This window comes from Triturus cristatus, chromosome 10 (genome assembly GCF_964204655.1).
Source record: "Triturus cristatus chromosome 10, aTriCri1.1, whole genome shotgun sequence".
Classification (NCBI taxonomy): Eukaryota; Metazoa; Chordata; class Amphibia; order Caudata; family Salamandridae; genus Triturus; species Triturus cristatus.
In genome coordinates this window covers 146,925,269-146,945,315 of record NC_140593.1, presented here as the reverse complement: position 1 = coordinate 146,945,315, position 20,047 = coordinate 146,925,269, and the positions used below count along the sequence as shown (strand labels likewise).

Here is a 20,047-nt window from a genome sequence, read left to right as displayed (position 1 = left end):
CAACGGTTCTATGTGCATGTTACAAGTACATGTATGTTCCCTCCAGTTCCAGTTATGAAGACGCAAATACATGTGCGTCCACCGTTAACATGTCCTCTGTCAGATCCGCCATGAATGGGCCGGATATTCCATTCCTAAGTACGAAAGGCCACCGCCTTTATATGGTTCACTTATGCCATTTTACAGTCCAGGCAAGTAGGCCCTGATTCTGTCATCGAACTCTTCTAGCCTTCTGCCTCTGAAAACTCCAGTCTGAGCCTGCATCTGTGACCATGAACTTTGTCTCATTCTCTGCGCGGCTCACGAAGCCTGACATCAGCCTATTCTCTGCCAAGAACTGTATTTCACCTTCGAGTTATCTGCTTCCCCCCTCAGCCGATGCATTCCTGTCTAGTAGCTTAAGTAAACATTCTGCCAGCTACCAAGCAAAGGCCCGACTTCTTTGTCTTCATACAAGTAATTCATAGCCCTGTTGCTATGGAAGATTTCGCCCTCGCATCTAGTGTAGACACTTAGACGCTTGTACACGCACAGTCAGTATAGAATAGACTCTGTCCGAGAGTCCTTCTTTTGTGGATAACATAGTTCTTTAAACATAGGATGTTAGATATGATATGGGATTAGGTTGACTTGACCCCCCAGACTTTTCGTCTCCACATGTAGAGCTAAATGTCAAGTCCCCTTCACCCCCTAGTTGCACGTCAATCACACGTCATGCCGCTGCGCGCGCATCCATGCCAAGTATTATCTTATAGATCCACCTATATATGACATCATAACCAATTATGTTCCTTTTTACTCCTTATTACACCCATTTTCGGTTACGCATATGACTCGTCATTTTCCTTATCAATTGTTACGCCTACTGTATTCGCTTCATTGTAATGTATGTACTATAAAAGTCATTTCTTGTCAATAATGTATGTACTTCACTTCCTGAACCTTCGTGGTGACGGAACTTGGAGCAACCGATTATAATCGTTCATTGGAATAAAGCCCATTCCGAACCTCTAATACCACGGATTCTGCCTCTCATTTTACTGAGCTATTTTATTATGTTTCCGCATCAAATTAAGTCCCGGTAAAGGAATTTTATTTACCACATGAATGGCGCCCGAATAGGGACACTTTCTCATCTCACGCGCCGGCGGTGAGTTGCAGGCCCGGTTTCCTGCCACAGCTGGACGGACAATAACGCGTACCAGCAGGATTTCCTGTATCTCCCTCCGGTCAAGCGGGGGCGACTGAGGCTGCGATCAACACCCAGACGAGGCGGTGAGAAGTGCGAAGTATCCCGACCAGAGCCTAGCTGAGAGAGCAAGATCCGAGGATTACAGAGGCCCACCAGTTTCCGAAGTCCCAAGTCGAGTCCAGTTTCCGACGAGTCGAGTCGAGTCGAGTCCAGTCCGGTCCAAGTCCAGTTTCCGAGGCCTTCCGTTTCCGAAGCTACCCGGTGAGTACCATTGCTGGGGAGGCATTTCTGACGTGCACATAGGTTGTGCCGGTCAAGACGGGTTTGGGTACACAAATCCGGTCTGCACTGTTTTAGCAGTGTATATGTACTGTTTAGCAGAATATCAAGTATTCCGAAGTATCTAGTTAGTGTCAAGAATTATGCTTGATGATTAGTTATGCAGACGATCATCATTGTTGGTTATTTTAAAGGTTAAGAATGTTTAATGTTTAATGTTTAATGTGTTAAATGTCCTGCATATTGTGGTATGAATGGTTGTTCATTATTGTGCTTTTGTACTAAGTGTGTTCAAGATTAAGTATCAGATCAGGTCTCAATATGCCGCTCTTTTCGAAACTAAGACAGATCACTACAAGAAAAGGGGTACTCGAAGAAGCCGTTCCTATTCCTCCTAGGGACACTCCAGGGTACTTCATGTATCATAAACATGGCTTAGATGCTATATTATTTCTTGATCTATGGGTAGACTACACCAAGGAATTCCCAGAAAGTCAGAGGTGGCCCGCCGCGGGGACCTGGGATGCAGAGTGCATCGTGAAAGTAGAGGAAGAATTATGGAAAAAGAAAGCTAGACAATCACAGAAAGATGCCATTGAATTATGGCGTAAGGAATCACATAGACTAACAGAAAAAGCACGTAGACAGGAAGAGAAGAGTAAAGAGAATTCCAATAAAGTTCAAGAAAATCTATTAATTGAGGAAGGTATCCGAGTGAAATCAGAACAAGTAGACAGACAAAGAAATGCCCTTATGAATGGTATGTATCCCCTTCTGGCCGAAGGATTACCTAAGGCTACTCCAGAGATACCGAAAGACTTGCCACCCCCATTATTCCCAATAAAGGTACATCCTAAGGGGCATCCTAGAACAGCAGAAGATGTCTTTCTTTCCTCATATTTAGATGACGCAGCTCCCGAGTATGTAAAGAATAGAGTATTAAAATTCGAGAGTACCTGGCAAGGTAACACTCCATCACAAATGTTACAAATGTTACAATACCATCACAATAGAATTAGAGAGGAACAAGAACATGAACACAGACGCATGAAAGACACGAAAATGAAAATGCTAGTCTCTCAGACAGTTCCAGCTGAAGGACATAAGAAGGGTATGACACATTCCGGTGATTCAGCCGGACCTGTAAAAGGGACATGCAATTATTGTAAAAAGCCAGGTCATTACGTACACGATTGTCCAGTTTTGAAACATAATATCAGCATAGGTAAAACACAAGAAAGACCACGGCCACTCAGACAAGATCAGAATGAACAAGGAGCTCCGCAGCATGCACAGTCCATGCCAGCCGCACAACAGCCAATACAGTTTGTGCCAGCTGCACCAGCGCTGCCTGTTGCTGCCACACAAACCACGACACGACAACTGTACCAGGCCGCACAGTACGACTATCCTGATTATCAACGATACGCATGAACGAGCCTAGAGAGGGAAGTTGACTTACCCCTTATCGAGATCCCTGTAGATCAAGAAGGACCTTATGTACATAGTGAATTATTAGGCCAAGACAGAAAATTTTTACTCGATACAGGGGCAAGTCGAACAACCATAAAACGTAGTGAAGTTCCAGGGGCACCCCTCTCAGGCTCACAGAATATTTCCCTTGGTTTTTCAGGAAAGCCTATTGTTAATGAAGTGTCACAGCCTCTCCCACTTACGATAGGACCTTTGACCCGAACTACCGATTTATTGCTTACTAAATCATGTCCAGAAAATCTGTTAGGAATAAAAACACTGAAAGCTCTAGGAGCCATAATATGTTGTTCTCCGGAAGGAGTAAGATTGTTTTTACGTGATTTTAAAGGTCATTATGTGTCTAGAGACATGGATCCCCGATTGCAGACTTTACCTACACATCTATGGGCACAAGGCCCTACTGATGTTGGTTGCATGAATATTACACCATATCGAGTCACATTAAAGGCAGGAGTGGTACTACCACGAATGCGACAATACAAGTTACCACCAGATGCTGTAGTGGCTTTACTACAAATCATTGACGAGCTCATTGCCCAAGGAGTGGTTGTAGAAACAGACTCCAATGTATGTAATTCACCGATAATTCCGATTATTAAACGAACAGATCCAAAGGCCCCGCCAGTATATCGATTGGTTATTGATCTGCGCAAATTAAACAAGTGCATTGTGCCACAATTCCCTGTGGTCCCCGATATCTCATCATTATTGACAGCCATTGATTCCGAAGCGACATTCTTTACTGTAATCGATCTCAAGAATGCCTTTTTCAGCGTCCCAATAGATCCGGAAAGCCAATATTTGTTCGGATTTAGTTTAAATGGACGTAGCTTTAAATTCTCACGCGCACCTCAAGGATTTACAGAAAGCCCCAGCATCTATAGCCAAGCACTGAAACGAGAACTTGACAGTATCCACATGCCAGTTAACACTGCCTTGCTTCAATATGTCGATGATCTGCTGATCACCGCCCGAAGCGAACCCGAATGTGAAAAAGCATCACTGACAGTTTTACAATTTCTAGCCGAAAAGGGGCACAAGGTGTCCCCTTCTAAGCTGCAATTCTGTGTCCAGCGAGTTATTTATCTTGGACACTCGCTGTCCAAGGAGGGAAGGCAGCTTACACCAGACCGCATTCAGTTAATAGCTAACATGCCAATACCCAAGACACAAAAGGAGGTGCGGGCTTTCATAGGCCTCACTTCATATTGTAGACAGTGGATCCCTCAATACGCATTTCTAGCAAAACCACTCATTCAGTTGACAACACAGGAGGCAGCCACATCGACTGTTCTCCCTTGGACTCAGGAACATACACAAGCTTTTGAAAGCCTAAAGAAAGCTTTATGTCAAGCACCTGTTTTAGCAACACCATGTTACAGAAAACAGTTTACACTCTTTGTTACAGAACGCGAAGGTACTGCCTTGTCAGTACTCACACAGGAACAAGCAGGAGCACACAAACCATGTGCTTATTTTTCTAGTACATTAGATCCCGTAGCTCAGGCTTTGCCTGCGTGCCTGAAATCAGTGGCAGCGACAGCATTAGCAATCAGACAAAGCGATGCCATAGTGTTAGGACATCCATTGACAGTTCAAGTACCACACGCAGTAGAGGTTCTTGTAAATAGAACGCAAACACAACACTTGACTATAGCACGACTTACAGGGTACGAACTTACATTGTTTCAGCCACACATAGAAATCAGACGCTGTAACACATTGAATCCTGCCACACTTTTGCCAGTAACCGGAACAGACCCACTAGCCCATGACTGTATTGAAGTTATCACTATCACGACGAAACCTAGACAAGACTTGACAGATGTTCCATTGTCAGATCCAGACCTGACGTTGTATGTAGATGGTTCATGTATGAGAACAAGTACAGGAGAGTTAGTGGCCGCTTACGCAGTCACAACAGATACTGAAGTCATTAAAACTAATCGTATAAATACTTTGTCAGCTCAAGCCGCAGAGCTTATTGCTCTGACACAAGCCTGTATTCTAGCCACAAGTAAAAAAGTCAACATATACACTGATTCACGTTATGCATTCGGAGTTGTACATGACTTCGGCGTGCTGTGGCGAGAGAGAGGTTATTTAACTTCCCACGGTGCCCACATTCAGCACGGACCCCTCATTCATGCCTTATTAGATGCGATACATCTACCGATTGCAATATCGATTATGAAATGCAAAGCACATACGAAGGTTACTGATATCATTTCTCAAGGCAATGATCTAGCCGACAGAACAGCTAAACAGACTGCTCAAACTCAAACATCCGACATGACAAAGACAATAGTCCCGATGCCGACACAGTGTATGACAGTTAAAGATCCTACCCTTGACGTAATTGACATACAGACACATGCTACACCAGATGAAATAAAGAAATGGACTGAATTAGGAGGGATCCAAACGGACCAAGGATGGATGACGAAGGAAAAATCTGTGTGGTTCCTCCCTGATTCAATGGTCCAAGTCATTATTAACACTATCCATAGTCCAGCGCATCTAGGAGAGAAAGCTATGCTAGACAGCATTCAACATATTTGGTTCAACAAGCATTTACGAGCTGCAGCCAAACAAAAGGTCCGTACCTGTATGATCTGTTGCCAGTTCAACCCAGGAAAAAGTGTTCCCGTAGAACAAGGTGGATTTCATCCTCCTAATCACCCTTTTGAAGTCCTCCAGATGGATTATATCCAGATGGAACGATGTCGAGGATTCAAATATGTTCTCGTAGTTGTCTGCGCTCTGTCCCGCTGGACGGAGGCATACCCGGTTTCAGATTACACTGCCCCGACTACTGCCAAACAGTTAGTTCGAGAATTCTTCCCACGATACGGTTTACCACGTGTTGTTCACTCAGATAACGGCCAGCCGTTCTCATCCGAATTAATGAAACATGTTTCACTTCTGTTAGGTTATCAGTGGAAATTCCACTGTGTCCGACACCCCGAAGCAGCAGGTCTCGTAGAAAGACATAATCAGACCCTGAAAATTAGATTGTCCAAAATATGCAGGGAGAAAGGTGTCGACTGGGTAGTGGCACTACCAGTTGCACTCTTTTTCACAAGAATGGTAGCACACTCTCGAACAGGGCTATCCCCGTATGAGGTGATCTTTGGCAGACCACCAAATATGTGGGGGACGCCTATACCACGCAAAATAACTGATGTTGACTGTAATATGCTGACAGATTACTTGGCTTCCTTGATGTCTGCACTACAATCTTGTCGTTCACAGGTAGCTGCAGCCTTTCCCGACAACACTGAGGTGAAACCCCATGACGTAGTTCCGGGTGATCTCGTATTTGTGAGAAATTTCGACCGAAAGACTCAGCTGGAGCCCAGGTGGAAGACACCCAAGTTGGTTCTGCTCACTACAAGGACAGCCGTGAAGATCGAGGGCCGCAAGGGCTGGATTCATTCAAGTCATATCAAGAAATTTCATGGACTATCCTCGGATATAGACATTGTGCCCTGCACTCCCTCACAGACTGATTCAAAACTTCCTTTGGTTGAAAAGACTAAAACCGAACACTATAAACTAAAGCTTAGGCCCAACCAGTCGAGCAATTTGATTGTTTAAGTCCTCTCCAAGGTGAAGCGGTTGAATTGTCTCTGACATGTATCCCTTGGACCTGAGTAGAGAAAGCACCCGGAAAATGTTGAAACGACAGGCGTATTGTAAATCACTGCGTAGCCACTGCATGGTGACATTATTAATCTTGTTTTTCTTGAGTCTTTTAATAATTACTGCAAGTATATTGTTGCACATATATTACCCTATTGCCAGAAATGTTTACAATGTTACTGCTGAACATTCTTTTAGTGACTTACCTCCGCATGAATTGTCTTATAGACTTGCGCTGCGCAATAACACTTTCATTAGTATGTTACATTATTCCCATCAGACTAGTAATGCAACTAATTGTTGGGTGTGTGGCCGGCTCCCTCCCTATCAGAATTATGAAGGAGTCCTGCCTTTCTTTCCACATCCGTTTACACATAATGGCTCCTGTGGAGCATGGTTTAGTTTAATCAATTCCATAGACTCAGACACAGCAGTTTACCAAGACCAGTGGGTATGGGGAAATCTGAACCTAGTTTTATTCAAAGTCTGTTACCCTGATAAGGAGGGTCGCCCCAAAGGAACAGGAACTGATCTAGAAAATGAAGTATATGGATTAGGTAACTTTACTCCTAATCTCATGGTTCTAAATGTCGAATCCGAAGTTGAACTAGTTTTACCAACCATGTCAGTATTCCCAGCGAAAGGTGAATTGTGTGTAAGAAAAGTTGGTTCCATACATATGGGCCATAGTAAATGCACTACTACAGTAGAATTCAGTGATCAAGGCAAATCTTCATTTAGAGCTTATCGCCACTCCTACTTTATATGTGGTCAGACTGCATATATGCGTCTACCTCTAGATTGGGATGGTACCTGCTACATTGCATTCCTTTTGCCACCTGTTTTCCTAGCTCCTCCTGATTATTATAGAAATATTCATTTAGTACACAACAGAGAGCGGAGAGATCTCCCAATTGTCGATTACACTGAAACAGCATGGGAAAAATACACAGATTTCAATAAAGGCATCTTTCCCTATATAGGTACCGTTACTAATAGTAAGTTGATACGTAGATTAACTAGAACCCTTGAAGCAGTAGTAAATGAAACTATTTCCGCCTTAGGCAATTTAACAGAAGAGCAGTCTGCTATGCGGATTGTTGTGCTTCAAAATCGTCTTGTCCTTGATGTCATCCTGGCTGATAGGGGCGGAGCTTGTAGGGTCATCGGATCAAGCTGCTGCGTATTCATACCAGAAAATTCGCCATCTGTATATAAAGCTATAACTCGCCTTCACAAGATTGTAAGCCAGATACACCAGAATCCAGGCACCTGGACTTGGTCCGGTTGGTTTTGGAGTGTGATATCAGCCTGGGGATGGAGAGTTCTATCCTTCCTAGGTATTGGCCTTCTCATACTATTCAGTTGCTGTCTATGTGTACAATGTGGACCAGCGATCTGTGGTCTGTGTGCCACATCGTGCATTCCACATCAAGATTTTCATTCAAGATCCCGGAAGAAGAAAGAAGAACAAATGATGTTATATGAACAGATCAATGGATTAATGAAGATTGATATCTCTTAACGGGCAAGTAGGGGACAAGGAGGGAATGTGGAAATATGGATTTTTCTGGTCAGTTATGTCCCCTATCTTGGACCCCAACGGTTCTATGTGCATGTTACAAGTACATGCATGTTCCCTCCAGTTCCAGTTATGAAGACGCAAATACATGTGCGTCCACCGTTAACATGTCCTCTGTCAGATCCGCCATGAATGGGCCGGATATTCCATTCCTAAGTACGAAAGGCCACCGCCTTTATATGGTTCACTTATGCCATTTTACAGTCCAGGCAAGTAGGCCCTGATTCTGTCATCGAACTCTTCTAGCCTTCTGCCTCTGAAAACTCCAGTCTGAGCCTGCATCTGTGACCATGAACTTTGTCTCATTCTCTGCGCGGCTCACGAAGCCTGACATCAGCCTATTCTCTGCCAAGAACTGTATTTCACCTTCGAGTTATCTGCTTCCCCCCTCAGCCGATGCATTCCTGTCTAGTAGCTTAAGTAAACATTCTGCCAGCTACCAAGCAAAGGCCCGACTTCTTTGTCTTCATACAAGTAATTCATAGCCCTGTTGCTATGGAAGATTTCGCCCTCGCATCTAGTGTAGACACTTAGACGCTTGTACACGCACAGTCCGTATAGAATAGACTCTGTCCGAGAGTCCTTCTTTTGTGGATAACATAGTTCTTTAAACATAGGATGTTAGATATGATATGGGATTAGGTTGACTTGACCCCCCAGACTTTTCGTCTCCACATGTAGAGCTAAATGTCAAGTCCCCTTCACCCCCTAGTTGCACGTCAATCACACGTCATGCCGCTGCGCGCGCATCCATGCCAAGTATTATCTTATAGATCCACCTATATATGACATCATAACCAATTATGTTCCTTTTTACTCCTTATTACACCCATTTTCGGTTACGCATATGACTCGTCATTTTCCTTATCAATTGTTACGCCTACTGTATTCGCTTCATTGTAATGTATGTACTATAAAAGTCATTTCTTGTCAATAATGTATGTACTTCACTTCCTGAACCTTCGTGGTGACGGAACTTGGAGCAACCGATTATAATCGTTCATTGGAATAAAGCCCATTCCGAACCTCTAATACCACGGATTCTGCCTCTCATTTTACTGAGCTATTTTATTATGTTTCCGCATCAAATTAAGTCCCGGTAAAGGAATTTTATTTACCACAGAATAGTGGCGTGAGTGTGGTGTACACACTGACTGTATGAGCTGGCTTTTATGAGCTAGTCATCTAGATATGGGAAGACGTGAATGTGCGGTCTTCTTAGATGAGCTGCCACTACCGCCAGGCACTTGGTGAATACCCGGGGTGCTGTGGTGACTCCGAAAGGGAGAACTTTGAATTGGTAGTGTTGACCGTCCACTACGAACCTGAAATATTTCCTGTGTGATGTGTGAATGGGAATGTGGAAGTAGGTGTCTTTGAGATCTAGAGTGGAAAGGAAGTCACCTTGTGAAAGAAGAGGAAGGACCTACTGAAGTGTGACCATGTGAAAATGGTCTGACTGTATATAGAGGTTTAGGGATCTGAGGTCCAGAATAGGTCTCAGAGAGGGGTCCTTTTTTGGTATGAGAGAATACAGAGAGTAAACTCCTGTGTTTTGTTGGTGCAGGTGAACTGGTTCTATTGTACTCTTTTGTAGGAGGGAGATGACTTCCTGCTTGAGCAGTGATAAATGTTCTAACGACATTGGGCGCTGTTTGGGTGGTATGTTTGGGGGGGGGGGGTAGAGGTAAGTTCTAGACAGTAGCCCGATTGAATGATTTGTCTCACCCACCTGTCTGTGGTGATATTGGTCCAAATAGGCAGGAACTGTTGTAATCTTCCCCCGACTGGAGTGGAATGGGCCAGGGGAACGGTGGGAAGTCATTGGGTAGGGGTGGAGGCAGAGCGGGTGTTGTTGGTCTTGCCTCTACCTTTATTATTGTTGCCTCTGTAGCCTCCTCTCTGGTAACCTCTGGTGAATGTAGACTGGGTGGGAGTCTTATAAGAGGTGGAGGGGTTGTCAGAGGAGTAGCCTCTGGAGGTGCCCTAGTAAGAGGGACGAAAAAAGGAATGTCTGGGAGCTTGCGATTGCAAGGCTCCCATTGATTTAGCTGTGTCCGTGTCCTTCTTAATCTTTTCAAGGGATGAATCAACCTTAGGGCCAAATAAGTGTTCCTGATCGAATGGTTGGTTTAAGATGGAAATTTGTATTTCAGGTTTGAAACCTGAAATGCGTAGCCAGCCATGTCTACTCAGGAGAACACTTGTGTTGACAGCTCTGGAGGTGGTATCTGCCACGTCCAGCGCGCAACGAATGGAGGTGTTGGTGATGTGTTTCCCCTCTTGACTAAGGTGATTGGCTTTGTCCTTATATATGTCCGGGAGGTGTTCCAATAGGGTTTCAAGTTGGTCGTAATGTGCCCTATCGTACCTAGCTAACAGTGCTTGAGTGTTGGCGATACGCCATATGTTAGCTGCCTGTGAAGCGATTCTTTTGCCAGAGGCGTCTAAGAGTTTGGACTCTTTATCGGGGGTTGAACGTCCCCTGATGTTTGAGAGTTGTCCCTCTTTCTAGCATTGGAGGCTACAAGGGGCCCTTAATGTACGCTGGGTCTGCTGGGGCAGCCATGTATTTTTTCTCGATCCTGGGGTTAATAACCCTAGCCCTGACAGGATCTTTAAATACCTCAGATGCATGCTTTGTAACTCCTTTTAGCATGGGCAGAATAGTGGTGGACATTTGTGGGTTATCAAAGGTGTCCATAAGGAAATTCTCTTCCACAGGGTCAGTATGTAAGTCAACCCCGTGGTATTGGGCAGATCTGGTAGAAGCTGATGAAAACCCATTGTGTCCTCCGGAGGGGAAGGCCTGGAGGGGTAGATGTCATCCTGTGGAATATTAGAGAAATCTGGCGTACTATAATCGTCCCGGGGTCAGGGGAATAAGGTGGATCCCGTAGTGGCTCATCATCCACACCCCTTACTGTGTCATCATAGGTGTCATCATCATCCTCCATTGGTGGAGGAGATGGTGTAGGAGAATGGAATGGTGTGGTGGGGGTGGGGGAGGAGGTGGAGTTGGTGAAGGAGGTGGAGGTGGTGGTGGTGAAGGGACCCTCAGGGGAGATGTGGCAATGTCCCTTTTTTTAGGTGGTGGAGCCGGTACAGGCGTATTCAATGGTCTCTTCTTTGTACTTAAAGTCAGCTGACCAGTTTTAGGGTCTTTTAGAAGAGTTTTCGGTTTAGGATTCTGGCTTAAATCGCTCTTCTGATAGAGGTTGGTGTTTCGGCGCCGACCATTTCGGTTCGGAAGACTTGCACGGCACCGACTCTGGAACGGTTTTGTGCTCCTTTGGCTTAGGACTGAGGTTTTACAGTCTCTGTGGCCGCTTGTGAAACCGGGTGTTTTTTCGGATCCAAGGCTTTTTTCGGCTCCGAAGGGTGTGAATCCGAAGCTTTAGGGATCAGCTTTTTGCTCGGCTCCGAGTGGTTTTACAGAATCGATGGGGCGGTGCCTGTAGATTTCGGTGCAGAGTGCTTGGATGTAGAGGCAGCGATCGGCATGGAGGAGGAGGACGGTTTCTTTTTCGGTGCCGGTGACCGCTCGGTACCGATGGTAGACTGACTCGAGCCTGAGTCGCCTGAAGGCTTAGTAGGCTTCTTTGCCGGGCCCGAGGGCGGGGCATGGGAAGCAGTCTCTCAGTGTGCACCTGGGCCCGAAGGTGAAGGTGTGAATGAAGCCTTTTTCGATGGTGCAGGGAGGGGGTCAGGTCGACGTCTTTACTTATGACCCGCTACCCAGGAATGATGTCCTCAATGTCGGAGTCATCAGCTTCAGAGGCGCTGACGGGGCCTTCTTCGATTCGCTCCTGTTCAGGTACATCAACGCCCTCCTGGAAGATGTCATCGGGAATGGGTGCCGACGAGCGAGCCATTGTTCTCCTGGCTTGACAATCTCGAATGGTCTTCTTCGTGCGGAAAGAAGCACAAGCTGCACAGTCTCTCGCCTCGTGCTCCGGAGACAAGCAGAGGTTGCAGAGGTTAAAGAGATGCGCAACGACTAGGGATCGCAATCGAAAACGATACCGGTGAAGGATTGCGCGTCGGGAGTGGAATCGGTGACGGTTCTGAACTGGAGCGCAAGAAACACACCCGAGCCCGATGGCAGAAAAAAACAATCTGAAGATGGAGCCGATGCCCATGCGCACTATCATCCAAAGGTAGGAGTCACCTATCTTGTGACTTCCAAAGACTTTTCCAAGACAAAAACAAGTGCAAACATCCGGGCCCAACACCAGATGGCAATCTATGCTTAGTGTGTGATCTGCAGCTCATATGCCTCGAACAGATTGTTTTCTAGAGGTGAAGAGCATTAATGTGATACTTTATAGCGAATGCATAGGAATTCAAGACAAACAAACAAGTTATTTACCTTTGGTAGCGCCTTTTCTAGTAGACTCTATATAACCACAGATTCCACACTTTGTGACTTTCCCAATTCAACAGACTGGATCGGAAAACGTTTTAGCATTTCCCTTGCAGGTCAACAGGTCATGCAGCTCCCCGCCAGATCCAGCTGCTGTGGATAGGATGTTGGGCCCCTATATACAAGACATCTATTTCTTTCTGATCTCTGATAGCACCGTCCTACACAGAGTGATGATCATCAGTGTACACAACTTTAGACATGGCATTTTATTAATGGACAGTAGGAGTCTATTCCACAGAAAGGGAGGGATCAGTGAGAAATCTACAGTTAGGGAGGTGTGGTGCAGCGGCCAGGGCAGCTGACTTCGGAGCACAGGGTTCACGGTTCAATCCCCGGCTCCGGCAGCAGCTCAGCACCATGTGACTCTGGGCAATAGCTCACTTAATTTCTACGACGGCCCCCAGCGCCTTGAGACCCGTAAGGGTGAGTAGCTTGCGCTTTACAAAAAAACTGAATTACCAGAACAGGTGTTACCGAAGGTAAGTATCTTGTTCTTCTGAGAGAGACTTCTAACTACAGATTGCTCACCTTGGAATGGATACGAAAGCAGTACCTGGACTGATGGTGCGTTTGTGGAATGGCTCAGACGAGGAAACCCTGTAGGACAGATCGAGCCAAGCCCTACAAATTAGCTCTGAAGAAATATCACGCTGTACAGCGAAACCAAGTATACCTTGAAGACAATATTTCAAGAGCAGGGAACGAAGCCAAAAATTGTTTTACAATTAAGAGTTTCAAGTCAGCGGCAGCTGGTGCTAGGTCCCATTAGTCCTCGGTGCAGTGGTGTGAACAGTTGGCTATTTCTTTAGTAAGATCTTGAGCATCCAAACTAGCTTGTCCTCCGGCTTGCGGCTGGACGAAGAGCTACTGGGCTTTTTGCAAGCCAGTACGGTCCTCTCATCTAACGTGACTCATGCCAGTTTCAAGCCTATTTCATTGGAGAGTTTGTTGACAACCCTGAGCACTCTTAAATCAGGCTCTCCATTGAACCAGTACCCACCAAATGTATTAGCCTCCAGGGACTCTATCATCAATCATCTGGCGAACATGGTACTCCATACGTTGCTAGCGACAGCTACGGGTCCCTGTTCCTAGAAACAAGAAAGATCTTGCCTTTGGTGAAGAAACCATCTGTGGACCCAAGTATTCTATCCAATTACAGGCCACTCTCTTTGCTGTCGGCATTATCCAAGATATTTGAAAAACAAGTTAACAGCTTTCCCTTTATCTGGAATCCAATAACATCCGAGCCAGTCTGGCTTTAGACCCCAATTTAGTACCGAAACAGCGCTTATGGAGGGCTCTGAATTCATCAAAGGTATCCTTGATACCAGGGTAAGGGCAGTGCTGATCATGTTAGACCTATCAGCAGCCTTTGATATGGCTCTCCATTCCAGACTTCTGGCGCATCTCCAGTCTAGTTTTTTTTTTTTTTTTGGGAGAGAGAAGCCAATAAGTGTGGATTCCCCCCTTTTCCACAAAACCGTATAAACTGACAGTGGGAGTTCCCCAGGGCTCTGCCCTAAGTCTAGCTCTATTAAATATTTATTTCAGTTCCCTGGCCCACATAGCAGAAGCCCGTGGAGCCAAAGGTATTTCTTATGCTGATGATACACAGCTGTTTTCTTACTACAAGGGAGAAGAGATCTCAGGACTACAGCCCAAAATATGCATAACTGCAGTCTTCCACTGAATGACAGTACATCAACTCAAGTGCAATGCGGATAAAACAAATTCTTTTTTGGCAGAGTTACTGGCCTGATGATGCACCCCGTCCAGAGCCGCAGGGCGGCATAGTCAAACATCTAGGGATCAGAATTTGAAGACAGCTTGTCCTTTAAGCCTTGAATTAGGTAATTTGTAGGCACTTCTTTCGGTATATTGTGCTCCTTAAAAACGTTCTTACATTATCTGCCCTTTTCGGCAAAAGAAACCCCAACAGTTATTCAGGCTTTGATAACCTCCAGGTTGAACTACGGTAATGCCTTTTACTAGGGGCTACAGAATATCTAGTGGACAGTCTTAGAGTGGACCAAAATGCGGCAGCTTGCCTTCTTCTGAATTTGCCAGTTATAATGCACATCTCTCCTCATCTGCGTGCTCTTCAGCTTATTATTAGGAAAATAATCTTGTTCAAGGCTCTTGTTTTAGTGCAAGGAGCTCTCTACCAGACTGACACATTTTTCTTCGAACCAGTTTCAGGTTCTACGCTCCATCTAGAAACCTGATGTCTAATAACAAATTACAGCAGCATACAACGTGCTAGAGCAGGAGGAAGGTCTCTTACCTACTAGGCTCAAGTAGCATGGAATCAGCTACCCCTGGAGCTTCATGCATTGAGTAATGTTGCAGTGTTTACAAAAAGACTCAGAACCTGGCTTTTTGTGCAGGATCAATTGTAAAGTGTTCTACCTTTTTCGGTCTATACTACTCGTCAGGGAACTCCTTGGAGTAGCTATGCACAATACAATTTGCTTTCATAATCATCAACAAATTGCTTTCATGGATTGTACTATGCTGAAGGGCATGACTACAATGTGCAAGAATGCTGCCTCTGTATGCACGACTAAATTGTCTGAGAAAAAGGATGTATAAATTGGAACCGACGCTGAGACTGAAAATTCACTCACTGATCTGGGTGACGTTATGGCAGAAATGCCTTTTTGTTAGAGAGGAGGTGAAGAGAACAAGCTTGCCTGGGTCTGAGGGAATGCAAGAGGTAAGCAAGTAACAAATTAAGATCCCACCGTGGAATCACAAATGGTGTTGTTGGAAACATATGCATGAAGCCCTTCAGAAAAACATCGGATCAGGTGATTTGAAAAGGGATGACTGATCTGAAACATAAGAAGACTGAAAGGTAACCTTTAACTGTTGCAACAGCAAGGTATGCTGGGTTAGCGACAAACAAAACAGAAGAACATCCTATAACTGTGCATTTATGGGTTGGATGTTTCAGGAGGAACACCAAGCAAAAAACTTCTCCCAGCGTCCTGAAAGACAGACTTTGCAGATAGACCCCTAGCTGCCAAAATGGCACTAACCACTTCGATGCGAAGATCTAAAGTCATTAGCTTTTGCAGCTAAATATTCACACATGGAGGTGTAAGTTGTGCATGTTTTGGTGCAAGACCTGGCCTTGTTGCAGCGACAGGAGATCCTCCTAAAGGGGCAGCCACATTAGAGGATAAATGATCAAGGTCAAAAGTTCTGGGTACAACACTCTTTTGCCCAGTCTGAGCCCCTACTATGACTTGACCCAGACCTCTCTTGATGATCTTCAGAGCTCTGGGCAGGAGTGAAAGGGGTGGAAAGGTGTACACGAGTCCTGATCCCAACGCTGATGGAAAGAGTCTCCGAGGGAGGACAGCCATGGGAACTTTACCACGGAAAGGTTTTCACACTGCACGTTCGCTGCGGTGGCAAACGGATCTAGCCAGGGTTGTTTCCAATTGTGGAAGATGCCCTGTGCCGCCTCTGAGTCTAACTGCCATTCGGGATCCACTGGCCACTGTCCACTGAGTTCATCCGCTCTGGCATTTAAAGCGAGCCTTTGGTGCGGGGCAATGATGAAAATGACCTCAGTGTTCAGCCACTTCCATAGACGTGGCCTCCTGGCACAGAACACACAACCCCACTCTGCCCTGTTTGTTGATATACCACATGGTGGTCGTGTTGTCCATGAGAATCTGCACGCGTTCTCCCTTGATGGTCGGGATGCACGTCTTCAGTGCCAAGTGAATCGCCTGCAACTCCAACAAATTGTGCCTCAGTCGAGTGTTCACCGAAGACCAGAGTCCCTTGATCTAGACCTTTCCCAGATGACCTCCTCAACCCAGCATCCATCACAACCGTTAGCTGTGGGTGGGGTATAGAGAGGAGTTTGTCACCAATCCAGTTGTGATTGAGCAGCCCCCTCACCGCTGGGCTTTGAATGTCTCTTTCACCACCTAGATGGAGTTTGATGGGTTGCCTTGGTGCCGATCCCACTGAGACTTCAGATTCCACTGCAGAGCCTGCATATGTCACCTGGCATGGTTCACAAGTAGGATGTAGGAAGCTAAGAAGCCTCAGAGCTGCTTTCACTGAGACCCAGGACAAGGGATGAAACTTTGGGATCGGAGCCTGTGTGTCCTGGACTCATTAAGATAGAGAAAGGACTCTGAAAAGCACCGTATTCAGTATGGCCCATATGAAGAGAAGCAGTAGTAAAGGAGTCAGGTGCGACGTCGGCATGTTGATGAAAAAGCCCAATGATACCAACAGGTCTGTATGGCCTAGAGGTGCTTATGACTATTTGAGGCAAGCCTGCCTTCAGTAGCTAGTATTCGAGGTATGGAAAGACTGATATTCCCAACCTCTGCAGATGGGCTGCGACCACCACCTTTGTGAACACCCGGGGTGCACTGGTAAAGGCAAAGCAGAGCACAGTGAACTGAAATTGCTGGATGGGGATGTGAAAGTATGCTTCCTGTAAGACCAGTGCTACTATTCATTCTTCTGAATTCAGGGCAGACTAAGGCTGGGCCAGGGTAAGCATTTGGGAACTTGCTCTTCGGAAGAAGTTATTCAGAGGGCAAAGGTTTATGATAGGGCAAAGGCCTCCATCTTTCTTCAGCACCAGAAAAAAATGGAAGCCGCAACCATTCCGGATCTCTGATGCCAACACCCACTCTACTGCACCCTTGGCCAAGAGACCCTGACCTTTTTCCATGAAGTATGGGCAAGTGATTCTCTGGGAGGTGCTGCTGTGTGGGTTGCTTGTTGGGGGAAACATGAAGGGTAAGGAATAGCCATGTTCCACGATCTGGAGCACCCATTGATCTGACATGATGCTTCGCCATCCTGGGAGATGAAAGGTGACTCGACTTACCACTAGACAATTGTGTGCCACCAAGGACAATTTAAAGCGGCTTTGCAGGGGTAGGCATTGGGGTTTAGGTAGCACATTGCCCTTGGGGGCCTGGACGTCGTCAGCATGCTCCCCGGCCTCACCCTCAAAAGGGCCTGGAGGCCTGTTGCTGCTGAGGAAGGTATAGGCACTGCCTCTACTGTTAACCCCTTCCAAATCCTCATAATGGGCACAGTTATAGTGGGAAAAGATGAACAAGCTGAGCTAGGCCAAAAGAAGGGGTGGTGGTTTTGCTCTCCTTAAATTTTTCTTGGGTTTGTCAGCCTTTGCTCTAAACACCTTTGAGTCATTAAACGGTATGTCCATAAGGGACTGCTGTACATCCGTTGAAAAGTCTTTGGAACTACTCCAAGCATTGCACTGAAGCACCATACTGGTCCCAACTTGCATATCCAGACAGTCTTGCCCAAACCTGAGCGAATCATGTACTTTGCTGCATCGTGGCCATCCAAGATTAGACATTGTAGGGTCTGTCTGATGTCTGCAGGGACTGTCTGCAGGGACAGCCGGCAAGATGTTCACGACCCTGTCCCACAATGTGTGGGAGTATATTCCCAGGAGAGACGAGGTGTTGATCAATATCCGAGCAAGACTGTTACTTGAGAAGTCTTGTGTCTTGAATGTCTCCATTCCTTTAGATTCCATGTCAGAAGAGTTGGTAGGAAATGCGTTTCGGTTCAGGCAGCTGGAGGCGGCCTCTATCACTAAGTTCTCCAGGGTGGGGTGCTGAAGTAGAAAATCAGGATCCCCGAAAGCAGGCCTATATCGCCTCTCTACTCACCTGTTCACTGGAGGGCAAGATCCGGGCTTCGCTTGGGTGCCCAACAACGCATTAGTGAGGGATTCAGGACCTCAGTCACGATACTTGCTTTTACTTTCTCCATAGGCAGTTTGAGATCCAGGAATTCCGTCACCCTCCTAACGACTGTGGCAAAGGAGGCGGAGTCTTTGGTGGCCACAGCCATAATTTGGTGAGTATAGTTTAATGTTGGTGAGGTGTCCAGGCCTCTGGCATCCTGAAGGTCTTCAAATACATAAATTTCCATAATCATAACAATCATCATTATATTCACTTATCTTCACGTTGCGAGTATATTTCTGGGTTGCAGTGGACATAGTGTTGCATTCTTGGTTTGGGTTGAGGCTCTGAGTCTGCTAGAACTATCGGCTCCGTCAGTAACTACTCAGAGTCTCAGGCTGGTAGCGTCTGTCACAATGACATAATTGGTATAGGGCATTGTGCCGAGGTCGGATCCTGCAGCGTGGGGCTCGATGATGGGCGGAACCGTGAGTGGAAGTCAAGTGCGCAGTTGGCCTCGGTAGCAGATCCACCGACAGGCCTTCACTGGCAGCCACCTCAGTTTGTTGCGCCCACAGGCGCTCCATAGGGATCCAATGGGGTACCAAAAATCTTATTCGCAGCTTCTTTCAGCAGATGCATTTTGTCAGCTCTGGCGGCTGTCCGGTAGGGAACGAGGTTGAGTGGTAGCCTTTCAAGACTCTGCTCTGCGGAACAGCTTTGAAGGTACCCGGGGTGCCCCACACGACTCTGAAAGTTAAGTGGCGGATTGCCGAGCAGCATTGTTTGGACTTTTTGGGCTTCTTCTGCAACTTTTGAGATTTACTCGAATTGCACAACATCAATTACAAAGGCTCACATGAACGGTTTTGGCCTCTTTATCGGTTTCCTGTGGAGTTTAGTGAAAGTGAGTTTGGCTTCATGGTAGCGAATAGCTTTTCTGTTCATTTTCACTCAAGTCATTATAGGCGCCAAGACACCAGAAGCAGACGTCGTCAGTGTCCGTCACTGGCATCTGTTGGTTGCAGTAACTACATGGCTTAAAACCTGTTGTTTTGGGACCTATATCTGCACACTGTTGAGATCATTTTGGAGCTTTCCAGTAGGGAAAAAAAGCCTGTCAACAGACAGCACTTCTAGCTTCAGATCCACGTCGGAAGGCATGGAAAAAAAGGAAAGGAACTGAAGTCAGCATGCTGAGCTAGTGTATATATAGGGGTGTATATATAGGGGCTGGACATCATATCTGGAGTGGATGGGTCTCATGTGGAGCTCCACGACACCACCTGTTGACTCACAAGGGAATTGCTGATAAGTTTCCAGATCCAGTCTGGTGCCTGGGGAAATTCACAAGGTGAGGAATCTGCGGTTAGAAGCTTCTCTCACAAAATGTAACTTAAAAAACAAATTATTTAAATGAGAATGGGTATTTATTGCAAGTGTTACTGGATTGAGTACTGAAACTAGCACAGTGATAGCAGTAATAAACAAAGGGGATGGAGAATGACAGATGCTTCTAGGTCATATGGCGAGGAAAACAAACTAATCTGTTAGAGATAAATGAATATGGTCTCGTTGTTTTGAGTGGGATCATGCATGGGAACAGATTCCTTTTTTTGGTTACACATTCAAAGAACTCTGTGTATAATGTTTTTTTCCAGAAGTAAGGAGAGCACTGGTCCTGAAATCTTTGAGGGTCAAGCAGAATATGAGAC

General features: G+C 45.9%; 1 protein-coding gene across 5 annotated transcripts in view; it reads right to left on the bottom strand.

Moving 5' to 3' along the window:
* Positions 1-20,047, bottom strand: part of DNAJC13 (DnaJ heat shock protein family (Hsp40) member C13) — a 1,667,846-nt gene that overhangs the window by 784,530 nt on the left and 863,269 nt on the right. The gene's annotated exons all lie outside the window — the stretch shown is intronic.